The following is a 14531-nucleotide window of genomic DNA, read 5'->3' on the forward strand; positions in this document are numbered from 1 at the left end:
ATTTAAATTTTAATAATTAGAAAAAAATATGGTCATGTAATTAAATTTATGTACGTATTTGAATATTTAATTTTGTTATGTATATAGAGTATTTTAGTTAGTAAATTAAGTTTTGTTGTGTTAAATTTATGTACGTGTTTTATTTTATAATTTGATTATGTACGTATTTTAATTTGGTCATTTATTTCAATTTATGTTGCTATGTTAATTTTTAATTTTGTTATTTGTAAAGTATTTTAGGTAGTATTTTAAGTTTTTTTGTGTAAAATTTATGTACGTGTAACAATTATTAATTTTATTATGTATTTTAATTTGGTCATTTATTTAAATTGTTGTAGCTATTTAATTTTAAATTTTTTTATTTGTAGACTATTTTAGGTAGTATTTTAAGTTTATTTGTGTACAATTTATGTACGTGTTTAAATTTTTAACTTTGTTATGTATTTTAATTTGGTCATTTATTTAAATTTTTGTAGTTATTTAATTTTTTATTTTGTTATTTGTAGACTATTTTAGGTAGTATTTTAAGTTTATTTGTGTACAATTTATGTACGTGTTTAAATTTTTAATTTTGTTATGTATTTGAATTTGGTAATTTATTTAAATTTGTGTAGGTATGCAATTTTTAATTTTTTTTATTTGTAGACTATTTTAGGTAGTATTTTATGTTTTTTGTGTTAAATTTTTGTACGTGTAACAAATCTATGTATTTTAATTTGGTCATTTATTTGAATTTGTGTTGCTATTAAATTTGTAAATTTGTTATTTGTAGAGTATTTTAGAACATTTATTTAAATTTGTGTAGCTATTAAATTTGTTAATTTTTTTAATGTAAAATTTTTGTTGTCAATTTTTTGTATTATATTTAACTTTACAGCATCAATGACATCTTCGTCATCATCTTCATCTAGTATACACATTAAATCTGGTCCAATAGAAGGAGACGTCTTATGGCTGCAACCTAAACATGTTTCCGAACATGTTTGGAATGGGGAAGCAGATAGAAAACTACATATCAGACGAGCTGTACCCATCTATCAAGGACAAGAAGAAATACCAGAGGAAATTATTCCTCTGCTTCGCCAATCAGGATTCTATTGGATAATGAAAATGGGGTACCTGAAAATTAATTCTGCATTAATTACAGCCTTGATTGAAAGATGGAGGCCCGAGACACACACGTTTCACTTGAGATGCGGAGAGGCTACGATTACTCTTCAAGATGTGTCAGTCTTGTTAGGTCTTCATACTGAGGGGGCACCATTAATTGGTCAGACTAATCTTGATTAGGCTGAATTGTGTGAAGAATTATTGGGAGTCAGACCACAGGAAGGTGAACTTCAAGGCAGTGTGGTCAAATTAAGTTGGCTGGCTCACCATTTTTCAGAAATAAATATCCATGACGGTAACGTAGAACAATTACAAAGGTTTACCCGTGCATGGATCCTCAGATTTATAGGAGGAGTTCTATTTGTTGACAAAAGCAGCAGTAAAGTTTCCCTAAGGTACCTCCAATTTTTACGGGACTTTGAACAGTGCAGCACGTATGCATGGGGACCTGCCGTGCTTGCTTATTTATACAGAGAGATGTGCAGCGCCACCGATTACAAAATAAAATCAATCGGAGGTATGTGCATCTTAATCCAATTGTGGGCATGGAAACGCTGCACGACTTTAGCTCCAAAGAGAACTCCTCCTATAATAGAAAACAAACCACTCGGACACAGGTTAGTTGTTTTGAAAAAAAAAATCATTTGAAAATAATCAATAATGTAACGCGTCGGCACTAATTATTTCATTTTTTTTTTGTAGGTGGCTGCGACGTGGAAACCAACATATTGGCAATGATGATCTAATAGTTTTCCGTCGCAAATTGGATATCATGAAACGACATGAGGTAACAAGATCATCATGTATTTGTTAAATAATAAATAAAATGTCATGGTTTAAGATAAATTAACAATTGTGTTATTGTATGCAGTTTCTGTGGGAGCCTTACACAGCAACTGTTATGTCGATGTTGCCTCCCATTTGTTTGGTTGGCAGTATGTCGTGGTGCGCAGTGGTGCCACTCATTTGTTTCCATGTTGTAGAGTGGCACCAACCGAATAGAGTGTTGCGACAATTTGGAATGCAACAACCTATACCGGAGTCTCCTTCGCAACCATGGAATGTCCACGGGCTAACACTGAAAGGCAAAATGGATGAAAATTGGTTCTAGCTGTTGGCCCCATTTATTAGTCAGTGGAATAATCGAGCTGAGTTTAGGGTCGACGTTTATGCTCGACAAGAGGGCCTATTGAGTTTTAACTCGGATTACATGGTGTGGTATAGGCGCAAAACAAAAATGTTTATCGACCCAAACAATGCAAACACGGCTACATTGGTATTTATTTCTTTTTAATTATTTAACTTCAATTTACTTTTTAAAGCATCGACATTAATTTCCTTACCCTAATAATTGCAGGGTGAAGTTACCGAGACATTGCAGTATATGGTGTTACCACAAGGGCGAAACACATGGACAGTTGATGATCTCGTGCCATATGTGGAAAAGTTAGCGATTTTATACCAAGAGCAAGAGAGGATCACTGAGCCTGTGGCACATGGTCCAGCATCAGAGCGTCGATTTCCCCCACAACAGTTTCACATGCTTCAGTCAAGTGTTGAAACTCGAGGTTTTGACAGACGAAGGGAGATTGTTCAAGCGGAAGATTTTTCCCAACATATGGAGCAGCGTGGCCATGGAATGTATTACACGCCACCAACATTTGTTCAGTATCCTTCGCAGATGTATCAGTATCCTTTCGAAGGCCATGACACTGATATGTCTACAAGAGAACATTCGTTTGGTGGTGTTGCGGAAACACAGCCTCGTTTTTCATGGCCGACCATGACCCCTTCGCAACAACATGATGCCCCAATGGCAACACCTAATGCCCCATTAGGTCAGCAATGGGATGTACCCGGAGCAATCCCTGCTATGGGTGACTTATTAGGTGTTGATTTGCGTCACGAGTTTTCTGCAGAGGCTGAGGAACAAGGGCGGAGACAGCGCGCAAGAAGAAATCCGGATCGTCAAGCCCGAAGGTGGGATCGACCATGTGGCACATCCTCGCGCCATCACGGACACCATGATGACTGATTTTGATGTCTCTATTTCAAATTTGTTTTGTATCTTTGTAATTTGAATTTCAGACTTAATTTATGGTATCTCATTGTACTTGTTATGGAATTTGTTATGGAATTGCGTTTTTTATCACCATTTGTTATTGAATCACCATCGCGGACACCATAATGACTATTTTTATGTCGCGCATCAAACTAAAATAATAAATATAGTCATATAGCAAAATTAAAGTTTACAAATACAGAGTTAGGGTTAGGGTTTATGAGTTAGTTTTAGGACTTAGGGGTTATGAGGTAGTGTTAGGGTTATGAGGTAGGGCCAGGGTTATTAGTTGGGGTTTAGGGTTAGGTTTAAGGTTTTGAGTTAAGGTTAGGGTTATCAGTTTGGGTTAGGTTTTATAAGTTAGTTGTAGGATGAGTTAGGTTTAGGACTTAGTGTTTATGAGTTAGGTTTTAGGGTTATGGGGTTGTCTTATAAGTTAGGGTTAGGGTTATGGGTTAGGGTTATGTTTATGAGTTAATTTTAGGGTTTATTGGTTAGGGTTAGAGTTTATGAGTTAATTTTAGGACGTAGGGTTTATGAGTTAGGTTGAAAAAGTAAAGTACACAAATCAAATAAGTAACGGTAGTAATCATAATGACTATTGTTATGTCGCACATCAAACTAAGTATATGGTTTAAGTTTAGGGTTACTGGATAGGGTTTAGGGTTAGTGGTTTATTTTAAGGGTTAGGGTTTAGGGTTAGTGGTTTAATTTGAGGGTTAGTGGTTAGGGTTGAGGGTTAGTGGTTTATTTTTAGGGTTAATGGTTAGGGTTGAGGGTTAGTGGTTTATTTTTAGGGTTAGTGGTTAGGGTTGAGGGTTAGTTGTTTATTTTTAGGGTTAGTGGTTAGGGTTTAGGGTTAGTGGTTTATTTTTAGGGTTAGTTGTTTATTTTTAGGGTTAGTGGTTAGGGTTGAGGGTTAATTGATGAGGGTTAGGGTTAGTGGATGGGGTTTAGGGTTAGTGGTTTATTTTGAGGGTTAGTGGTTTATTTTTAGGGTTAATGGATGAGGGTTAGGGTTAGTGGATGGGGTTTAGGGTTAGTGGTTTATTTTGAGGGTTAGTGGATGGGGTTTAGGGTTAGTGGTTTATTTTGAGGGTTAGTGGATGGGATTTAGGGTTAGAGGTTTATTTTTAGGGTTAGTGGTTTATTTTTAGGGTTAATGGATGAAGGTTAGGGTTAGTGGATGGGGTTTAGGGTTAGTGGATGGGGTTTAGGGTTAGTGGTTTATTTTGAGGGTTAGTGGAGGGGGTTTAGGGTTAGAGGTTTATTTTTAGGGTTATTGGTTTATTTTTAGGGTTAATGGATGAGGGTTAGGGTTAGTGGATGGGGTTTAGGGTTAGTGGTTTATTTTTAGGTTAGTGGATGGGGTTTAGGGTTAGTGGTTTATTTTGAGGGTTAGTGGAGGGGGTTTAGGGTTAGAGGTTTATTTTGAGGGTTAGTGGTTTATTTTTAGGGTTGATGGATGAGGGTTAGGGTTAGTGGATGGGGTTTAGGGTTAGTGGTTTATTTTTATGGGTAGGGTTTATGAATTAGGGTTTAGGGTAATGAGTTAGGTGTATGGCTATGAGTTTAGGGTTTAGGGTTTAGGGTTTACCTAACAATGTTTTTGAAAACCCTAACCATCTTTCTTTCCTCTGACTCCCACCGCTGTCTGGAAGTCCTTTCCTTTGTCCTCCTCCTCGTCGACCTTTACCCCGTCGTCCTCCTCGCCCTCTATTCTTCAACAATTAGGACGTGCCTTTCATTTTGTAAATCAAAAAGTTCCCTTTCTTACTATTTTTGTTGTTAGGTAGGTTTTTTTGTTAGCGTTTCCCAGTGTTGCAACTGCAACCCCACCCGCTTCATCTCCCACGGTAGCATCTCCTCCGTCTAAAGCTGCCGCTCCAGCTCCGGTGGCTACACCTCCCGCAACCACTCCTCCGATAGCCACTCCTCCTGCGGCTAGACCACCGACAGCCACACCTCCTATCGTGACTCTAGTGAGTTTGCCGCCAGCGCCAGTTCCGATGAGTTCTCCACTTGGTCCTATTCCGGTGAGCTCTCCACCTGTTCTCGCACTGAAAACTCCCGCACTCGTGGTAGCACCCAACGGTGAGGTTCCGACACCCAGTTTGAGTAGAGGAAGAAATGAGAGAGAGAGAGGAGGCTTCAGTTGGTTTTGTCCATCAGCATGAAGCACAACACCATGTGGAAGTTGAGGTCGCCTCGAATCTCTTATATGGTGAGTGTCTCAATCTCTCCCTATTTCATCGCTTTTGCTTTTTCAAATCACCTCCAATAATGCATCTTGGCTCATCGGGTTTGTAGATTGAGTTAAATCAAAATAAGCGAAGCCCAGGTTAAGCACCACCGTTGTTGTCACAGTCAAGTGTCGTCGGTATGCCTCCTCCATCTAATTTGCAACACCAGCAGGTATGTGTATATGTATGTTTCTATCTAGTTTCTTTCATCGACTTAATTTCCCTTCCTCATAGACACAGTGTGATCCTCCTGACACCGCAGTTCCCATGAATTATATTTGGGAAAATGTATCTAGAAAAGATAAGAACAAATATCTATACACTACGATAAGTATAATAATACTACTATTGTTGCTTTAAGCTTTAAACCTGGTGAGTGGTGACTTATAATTGAGAATGAATTTGTTGTTTGAATTAATGCACCTTCTTGAACTCAACGACAGTAAAGAGGTTGTTTATGGTGCTCTTGATGCCTAGGTTGTATGGGAGCAAAACTTCCTCATCGCCTCATTGAAAACAATTTTGATTTCTCTTGAGAAGGACCAGCAGTGGCATAGGGTTATGCAGGTAATTAAATGGATGCTGAGCAAAGGACAGGGGATGACAATGGGGACATATGGTCAACTGATACGAGCTTTAAATATTGACCATAGAGTCAAAGAAGCTCAGAAATTCTGGGAAATCAAAATTGGTTCTGATTTGCATTTAGTTCCTTGGCAATTGTGTCATCTCATGATATCTGTTTATTATCGAAACAACATGCTCCAAGATCTTGTTAAGTTATGCTTTCCATTATTTGTGACTGCAGAACCACTCAGTAGAATAAAGCTTGGTAATTTTTTGTTGTTGTTGCATGCTAATATTAATCTGCAAACTGCAATATGTATTACCTTCTAAAATGTCCCTAATTTTGTTTCTTTCTTTTATGCTCTACTTCTACTTGATTGTTTGTTTGGTGGGATAAATCTCTCAATAGCAAGAGTCATAAGTATAAATGAACATGATCAAGACATGTGTTGAAGAGGCTACAACGTTGAAAAGGCTTTTTCATGTGTTGCCAACATTGCACTAGAAAATGAACATGATCAAGACATGTGAGAATCAACTTTTTTGTACTAGTAATACCTTCTATTTTTTCTTAGACCACTTAATTATCTCTTTAAATTCAACATTCTCTCATTTCTTTCTCTGTTATGATGATTAGGTTGTGGTAATTCTTAATAAATGCTACTGCTATCCAAATCTAATACTTGTCAGCCTCTAATATTGTTATGTTCATGCCAGTTATAAAATCCCCATCATTTTAAAAAATAAGTATGTCACGTACCCTCTTTGCACTCTTTACTGAACGATAAATAAGTATGTCACGTACCCTCTCTGCACTCTTTACATGAGCTTCTAATTTTAATCTTCTTGTGTGGCCACCAGATAATATTCCCAAAGAATATGTTGATTGACCATAACAGTAGCAGTGGTTTTTTTTTATAAAAAAATTAGAAAATTTCTGAGAAAATTGTAGCTTTTGTTCTTTTTTTGTTACCTAATTTTTTAAAAAATTGTACCAAGTAGACCTTTCCCTAAGTGATAGTTGACGTGTTAGATGTTTCAAAGAAGATAAAGAAAACTCCAATGGTGGTTGGAAGCTACACAGGATTTGTTGTTAATAGGATGTTCTTCCCATATATGCAAGCAGGTCTCTTGCTTGTTGAACATGGTGTAGATGTTTATCAAATTGATAGAGTAATAACCAAATTTAAAATACCCATGGGACCTTTCAGGTATTATGCTTGGATAAATTCTTGATATTGTTAATGAATTTTTTAAGTGTCTGATTTATCATATATTTACTAATGCAGATTAGTGAACCTTGTTGGGTTTGGTGTGGCGATTGCTACTGGCATGCAATTTATTCAGAATTTTCCTGAGCGAACATATAAATCAATGCTTATTCCCCTTCTCCACTAAGATAAAAGAGCTAGTAAAGCTAAACTCTGCATCAATTGGAATTCTGATGAGATATCTGAGTGGAATATATTTATATAACAGTGAAATGCTCTGTTGTATTCTACCAAACTAATTCACTAACAATCTTTGTTTAAAATGTGCTTCTAACAGGCGAAACAACTCGCAAAGGGTTTTATTTGTATGATGATAAACACAAGGCTAGTCCTGATCCTGAATTGAAAAACTAAGGGGTTGAATTAATGTTCTTTCTCTTCTAATTACCACATACTTATTCAAAGCAAGTGATCTAAGCATCGCAATTCACTCAATCCATGCAATCGATCAACTCAATTCATACACAAACACGGAATTTTCAAATCAAAGCAAACCACTGCATAATTAATCAAAATTGTAAACTGTTCAACAAGCTTTAAAATTTTCTAACTACATAAACTGAAATATAAACTTGAAATTAAAAGCATAAACTGAACATAAAAATGTATCAAGAACAGGAAAAATAAATAAAGATCCTGTCATGGCTCCTCCTGTGCTGGTTTAGGCTCGTCCTGAGGTGAGGAGGGAGCATCCTGGGCTGGCTAAGATGTCTCCTGAGCTGTAGCGGGCCAGGGATCCCAGGTGCTCTACGCTGTTGCCATGTCAGTTGCATGATCTGTGTCTATAGTGCCATCCTCTTCATCAGAGACCTCCACAAGTGGTGTAGTGACCGGTGAAGTCCGTGGAGTGGTCTCTGGTCTGACCTCAAGAGTAACCTCCGGCTGTGGCTGAGGCTCCTGGGCTGTAGAAGCCTCACCTCCTCCCAAAGGAGAAGGCTGGACTCCTAGCCAGGCCACCTGGGCTATAAACTCCTCCATACTAATGATTGACCGGTGCTGAGCCAAATTATGAATGCTCTGCATCACCAGGCATAAGCCATGACGGATGCTCTATAGCATTGGCACTATGAGATCTGAGCTCTGAGTGGAGGTGCCGGTAGGTGTTGGAACTAGAGCTAGAGCTACTGATGGTGTTGGTGTAGAAGCAAGAGCAGGGGGAGCAGAAGAAGACGGGCCCTCTGATCCTCGAGCCTAAGCCTTGCGAGTCCCTGGAAATATGATCGAAGGATCATCCAGGTTCTAGTAGTTCTTCTTAATATATACCAAATTAATGGCAGGGCTGAGAGACTCGAAGGTAAGGGAGTCTGGGACAACTCCTCGGGCGAAGCATATGGTTGTGATCAGTGCTGGTAGGCCGAGCCTGGAGGAGTTGGACTGGGCCATCTGTGATATCTGTCCAGAGATTAGCAAGCCCACGCCTATGTCCATCTTCATAACCAGTCCATAAACTAACCTCGCCCAGTCCATATTCAGATCGGACGTGTGAGAGGTGAGGGCAAGGTTAGAATAGGACAGGACACTTTAGGTCTGTTCCAGAGTAGTCAAGTCCTTCCTCAGGAGCTTCCAGGGCACCCCTTCAGCATTCAAAACAAATCCGCCCCCTGGAATGCAAAGTTTGGAAGCAAACTCCTGAGGATCTATGCACGATCGGCAGAAAATGGAATAAGAAGTGTACTGCTCCCCTGGCTGAATAACTGGTGGCGTCTCCAGGAGGGAATTAAGAGAGGTGGCATCAAACTTGATCAGCTTCCCCCGCACTCTGACTTGCTTGGGGGATTTGTCTTCAGGATCATACAAATTCTCATAAAACTCCTTGACCAGGGCTACATTTATGTGCCCATCCATCTGCCTGGTCAAGGCTTTATGCCAGCATCGCCTCTCGAGCTCCCAACGAAACTCATCATATTCTGTGACATAAAGAGTGACATTCCTCTCCGGAAGGATGTTCCGGGAGTGAACGTTCTGGGAATACCCCTCCCAGGCAATCTCAGAAATAAATCTGGTAGTGTCGTAAGGCTCCTAGGGCCGGCAGGCAGTGGATTTCCTCTTCCTGGAGGCCATTTGCATCAAAAAAGAATCACAAGAATCAAGTTAGACAAGTTTTATTTCAAACTGAAAGTAGAAGATAAAACAGAAAAACAAACTGGGCGCTTAGCAAGGCTAACTCGCTTAGCATGCCTTATAAAAATAACAGCACTCGCTTAGCGCACAGGGTGCGCTTAGCGCGACAACAGAAAAACATAGACTCTAGCTAAGCGAGCTATACTCGCTTAGCTAAAACAACACAATGGCTAAGCGAGCAGGCTCGCTAAGCCTTATTCTCTAACAGAGAACTAATTGCGCTTAGCAAGACTGACTTGCTTAGTGTGACACACTACACAGGCTTAGCGCCAGCAGGCGCTTAGCCCAAATTGACCACTGGAACTTAATTGGCTTAGCGAGCAGGCTCGCTAAGCCCAATTCCAAAACAGAGAAGAAATTGTGCTTAGCGAGTAAGGTTGGCTTAGCGCATGAACAAAAACTAAGAAAACTAAATTGCTTTGGGCTTAGCGAGACTGACTCACTTAGCCCAGGCTTATTCACTAACAGAGGCTAGGTGGCTTAGCGAGACTGACTCGCTTAGCCACTAGCAGAAGACCAAAAGCCTCTTAGACTCTGACTCAAGCAACACAACTCACTAAGCGCGACATGCCGGCTTAGCGAGTTCATATGAACACACAAACAAAATCTGGAAATTTAAACACTTGCTAAGCCGAAGTGCAGTGGCATAGCGAGTTCATACAGACATTCAAACATTCAAACAAAAATTATGAACACGCTTAGTGGGACATGGCCGGCTTAGAGAGTTCATTAGAAATCCCAGAAATTCATAAAAAATTGATGAACTCGCTTAGCGAGCGGGCTCGCTTAGCAAGAACATCGAAAATTCCAGAAAAAGTTGGGGCTTTTCTGCCCCCTACCATAGGCCCCTATTAGGCCTCAAAACCTAATCAATTCACATCAAAATGACATGCATTATGTGCGAAAATAAACCCTTAACAGCATGTTATCTTACAACTAACCAAACAATAGCAGAATCAACACAAAATCAAAGCTTTAAAACCTAAGCATGGTTTCTATCCTAAGATTCAAAACGAAAATTAAAATGTTAAGTGAAAAACACTTTCTTGGATTCCAGTGAGCGTTGAGCAGAGAAGAAGCACAGAGAAGCAGAAAATGCAATAAAAGCGCAGTGCAGATGAGTGTCACAATTTCTAATGATGGAATGAAGTTATATTTTGCAAAAAACATAACTGCCTAAGGCAGTTAAGCCTTATTTTTGGCAGTTTCGACTGCCTCGCTTAGCACAGGTCACTCGCTAAGTGAGCACTCAGTGATGTTTGAGTTTTCAAAATTCAAATTCACGCACTTAGCAGACAGACTCGCTCAGCCCAATTCAAAAATTAGAAAACTCGAGAAGGATTTGGGCTTAGCATGAAAGGTACGTGCTTAGCGAGATCTGCAACTCTGATTGGCCTACAACTTTCGCTCAGCGGGCCATGTGTCGGCTTAGCGAATTAAATGCTTCTTGATACAGTAGTAGGGCTCACTTAGCGAGATGGTCTCGCTTAGCGCAATTCCAAACCCGAGAGGGATTTGGGCTTAGCGGGCTGACCCGCTAGGTCCAATTCACATGAAGGTCTAGATAGAGAGGGAATTGCGCTTAGCGCATTGGGGCGCTTAGCGAGATGAAGCTGTGCGCTTAGCAAGATGACTCGCTTAGCCCAATTCCAAAAAATGAAATTACAGAGAGGTTTTTGGGCTTAACGCACAGGGCTCGTTTAGCGAAGCCCCATCATCCAATGAGTAGGGGTTGATGCGCTTAGCGCTAGAGGTGACTCGCTCAGCGCGTGCATGATGATTCGCTTAGCGCACAGGGCGCGCTGAGCGAGTGGATGACTGAAAAATTTACTAAGTTAACTCTCATCCATAACTTCAAAGAAGCTTAATCAACCCCAAATCAAAATGCAAAACATGTTGATAATTCAAGCAATCACAAACAAGTTGATCCTAACTATATGCAGTGATGAATGAAAATTAAAAAGAGTTGGGTTACCTCCCAGTAAGCGCTCGTTTAACGTCATTAGCTTGACGCATAGTACCTCATTTGTCGGGAGCAAGCTTGGCTCTTGCCATCAGAACCATCTCATTCTTTAATTCATTTACCTTTGAACAGACATTCTGGTCTGGTAAGTGCTTCTCTTCATCAAACAGGTCAAAGCTGATCTTCTGATCATTTATGCCCATTTCCAACTTTCTCTTTCCCATGTATACCACATAATTGGTGGTTAACATGAAGGGACGACCCAAAATCAAAGGAATTTCAGTGTCCTCTTCAATATACATTACAACAAAATCTACAGGGAAAGTAAAATGTTTCACTCTAACCAGAACATCTTCAATCACTTCATAGGGTCTGGTAATAGAACGATCTGCTAACTGCAGTGTCATTCTAGTTGGCATAATCTCCAACTCTCTAATCCTCTTGCACATGGAGAGAGACATCAAGTTTATACTGGCCCCCAAATCAATGAGAGCTTTACCAATAGGCACTGATCCAATAGAGCAAGGGATTGTGACACTCCCCGGATCCTTATGCTTAGGTGGAAGGATTCTTTGAATCACAACACTACAATTCCCTTCCACCACAATATTGTCACTATGGATATACTTGCTCTTCTTGGTTAACAGATATTTCAAAAACTTTGAATAGAGTGGTATCTGTTGTATGACTTCTCCAAATGGAATGGTTATCTCCAATTTCTTGAAGATATCAAGGAATCAAGCTAAGTGTCGCTCCTTGTCTTTCTTTGATGGCACCAAAGGGTATGGCACCTTTTTACCGGAGCATGGAATAGCCTCCTTCTTCTTTTCTCTTGCAAGCTCACTCTTTGTCTTACTTACCCCCTCTTTTTCTCTATTTTTTTCATTTTCTTCTTCTTCTTTTTTCTTTTTCTTTTATTTTTTCTTCAACTACTAGCTCTTGCTTGTCCTCAATTGTCTTTTCCTCATCCTCAACCATAGTTTCCTTTCTGCCTCTGGTCATAACAGCTTTGCATTCTTCTTTTGGATTCTTCTCAGTGTTTGCTCCAAAAGTGCTAGAAGAACTTTCTGCTATCTGTGTGGCCAACTGCCCCACTTGAATTTCCAGACATTGTGACCTGCATAAATTGCGACAAAGTCTCCTCTAGCTTTGTTGTTCATTAATAGAGGCTAGGCCCTTGGTTCTGAGGCCTATTGGATGGTTCACCTTGATCGTTGTTGAACTGATTTCCCAGATGTGACCTCCATTGCCTTTGATTCTGATTATAATTTGAACCTTGCTGGTAACCTGCAAATCCACCTGCATGAAAATTTGGTCTAGGCTGATTTCCCATGTAATTCACCTCTTGGGCTGTGTCATCTAAGGGAATACAGCGTCCAGACTCATGAGCTCCTCCGCATATGTTGCAACCTCCAACTTGCAAAATAGTTGAATGTGAAGGTTGATTAACCTACAATTGATTAGGCAACTTACTTAATGTTTCTGTCAATGTCTTAAGCTGCTTAGACAACAACTTATTTTGTGCCAATAGTGCATCTTAAGAGGAAAGCTTCAGCAGGCTTCTCTTTGTGGGAATATGAGTCTGATCACGCAAGATGGCATGATCACTTGCAACTATGTTCTCAATAAGCTCCATGACTGCTTTTCCTTCAGCTGTCTTGGACTCAGGGAAATATTTCTTCAAAAATTTCTCAACTACTTCATCCCAAGTCTTCAAGCTATTTCTTTTAAATGAATGTAACCACCTTTTGGCTTCCCCAAATAATGAAAACAAGAACAAACTCAGCCTCACAGTATCCTCAGGCACACCGGAAATCTTGATTGTATTACATATCTCAATGTAAGTGGTCAAGTGTGTATATGGGTCTTTGTTCGGCAAGCCATGAAATAGATTCCCCTAAATTAATCATATCAAAGAATGAGGGTATGTAATATTGTGCACTTGAGCTTCAACCCATGCAATACTTGAGAAAAACTGCGACACGGATGAGCTAGAATAATCCTCAAGAGTAACCCTCCCCGGTTGGCCATCAGCCATTATGTCAGCCTCAGATGCACCTACTTCAGGTTCCCTTGGTTCTGGAAAAATAGAAGATGACTCAGATGATTGAGGTTCCTCTGGAATTGGTTGTGTTGTCCTGTCCAGCAATATTTTTCTTTTTCTTTTTGCGTTGTTCCTCCTACAAGTGGCTTTTATTTCCAAATCTAGTGAAACTAAATCACCTGCAGAAGGGTTACCTCGCATACATAACACTAACAAGAGCAACAATTAACCAAATCAAGAGAAAAATAAATTTACTAACTATTCACACAAAAATTAATCAAAGAATAAAGAATCAATGCCTACAAATTGAACTAGACTTCCCAAATAGAAAGAAACTCCTCGGCAACGGCGCCAAAAACTTGTTTGCGAAACAGTCTACACTACTGCGAAATTTATCAGCAAGTGTACTGAGTCACAAGTAATATAAAACGGTAAGAATCGAGTATCGAATCACAGGGAGTTTGTTTCATTCAGAAAAATGTTCATTCAATAAGTAGACATTTGTATAAAACCAGGAAATAGAAATAAGCAAAGATATTTTCTGAAATCCTAAAGTTATCTACAAAATTAACTACCTAAATGTGAGAGATAAATAGATGATTAAAACGTTGGGTCCTTCTACTGAGTAAGTTGATGTAATTAGGTATTTTTCTCTATTTAAGGTTGTTTCTACATTCTATGTTGAGGGCAACTACCTCTAACGATGATTCCTCGCATGAATGAGCTAATTCTATTTAAACCTCTTTCTCGGATCCCTCGTCGAACTTAGCCTAAACGAATTGCATTAAGATTACAGCATATTGGAAACTAAATCCCTGCACTCCGTGTCCAGACATACAATTCTTTAGTCTGCCCTATCAAGTTCTAAGGATTGAAAACACTTTATTTTGGCTTAGTGAGCCAGGCGCGCTTAGTGTAGACAAAGGATCAAGCTAAATGTTTTGATGATGCCAAAGGATTACATGAATCATATGCTTCTCAAAGATTTACTCAAGACAAAGCAATTAAAGATATTCAAGATGGATGATCAAGACAGTCTTTAGAGTCTTAGAAAGGGTATATTAAATAGGAAGGGAATTCCAATTGAAGTAGCAAAAGGTTTGGCCAAGAATTTTAAGTTAAAAAGTCTTTTTCAACAAATTTACTCTCT

At 39.3% G+C, this 14531-nt stretch overlaps 1 pseudogene; it reads left to right on the forward strand.

The window, feature by feature from the left end:
- The first annotated feature begins 5360 nt into the window (after positions 1-5360).
- LOC114378672 lies at positions 5361-7380 on the forward strand (annotated as a pseudogene).
- The last annotated feature ends 7151 nt before the right edge of the window (positions 7381-14531 follow it).

This window comes from Glycine soja, chromosome 12, assembly GCF_004193775.1.
Source record: "Glycine soja cultivar W05 chromosome 12, ASM419377v2, whole genome shotgun sequence".
NCBI lineage: Eukaryota > Viridiplantae > Streptophyta > Magnoliopsida > Fabales > Fabaceae > Glycine > Glycine soja.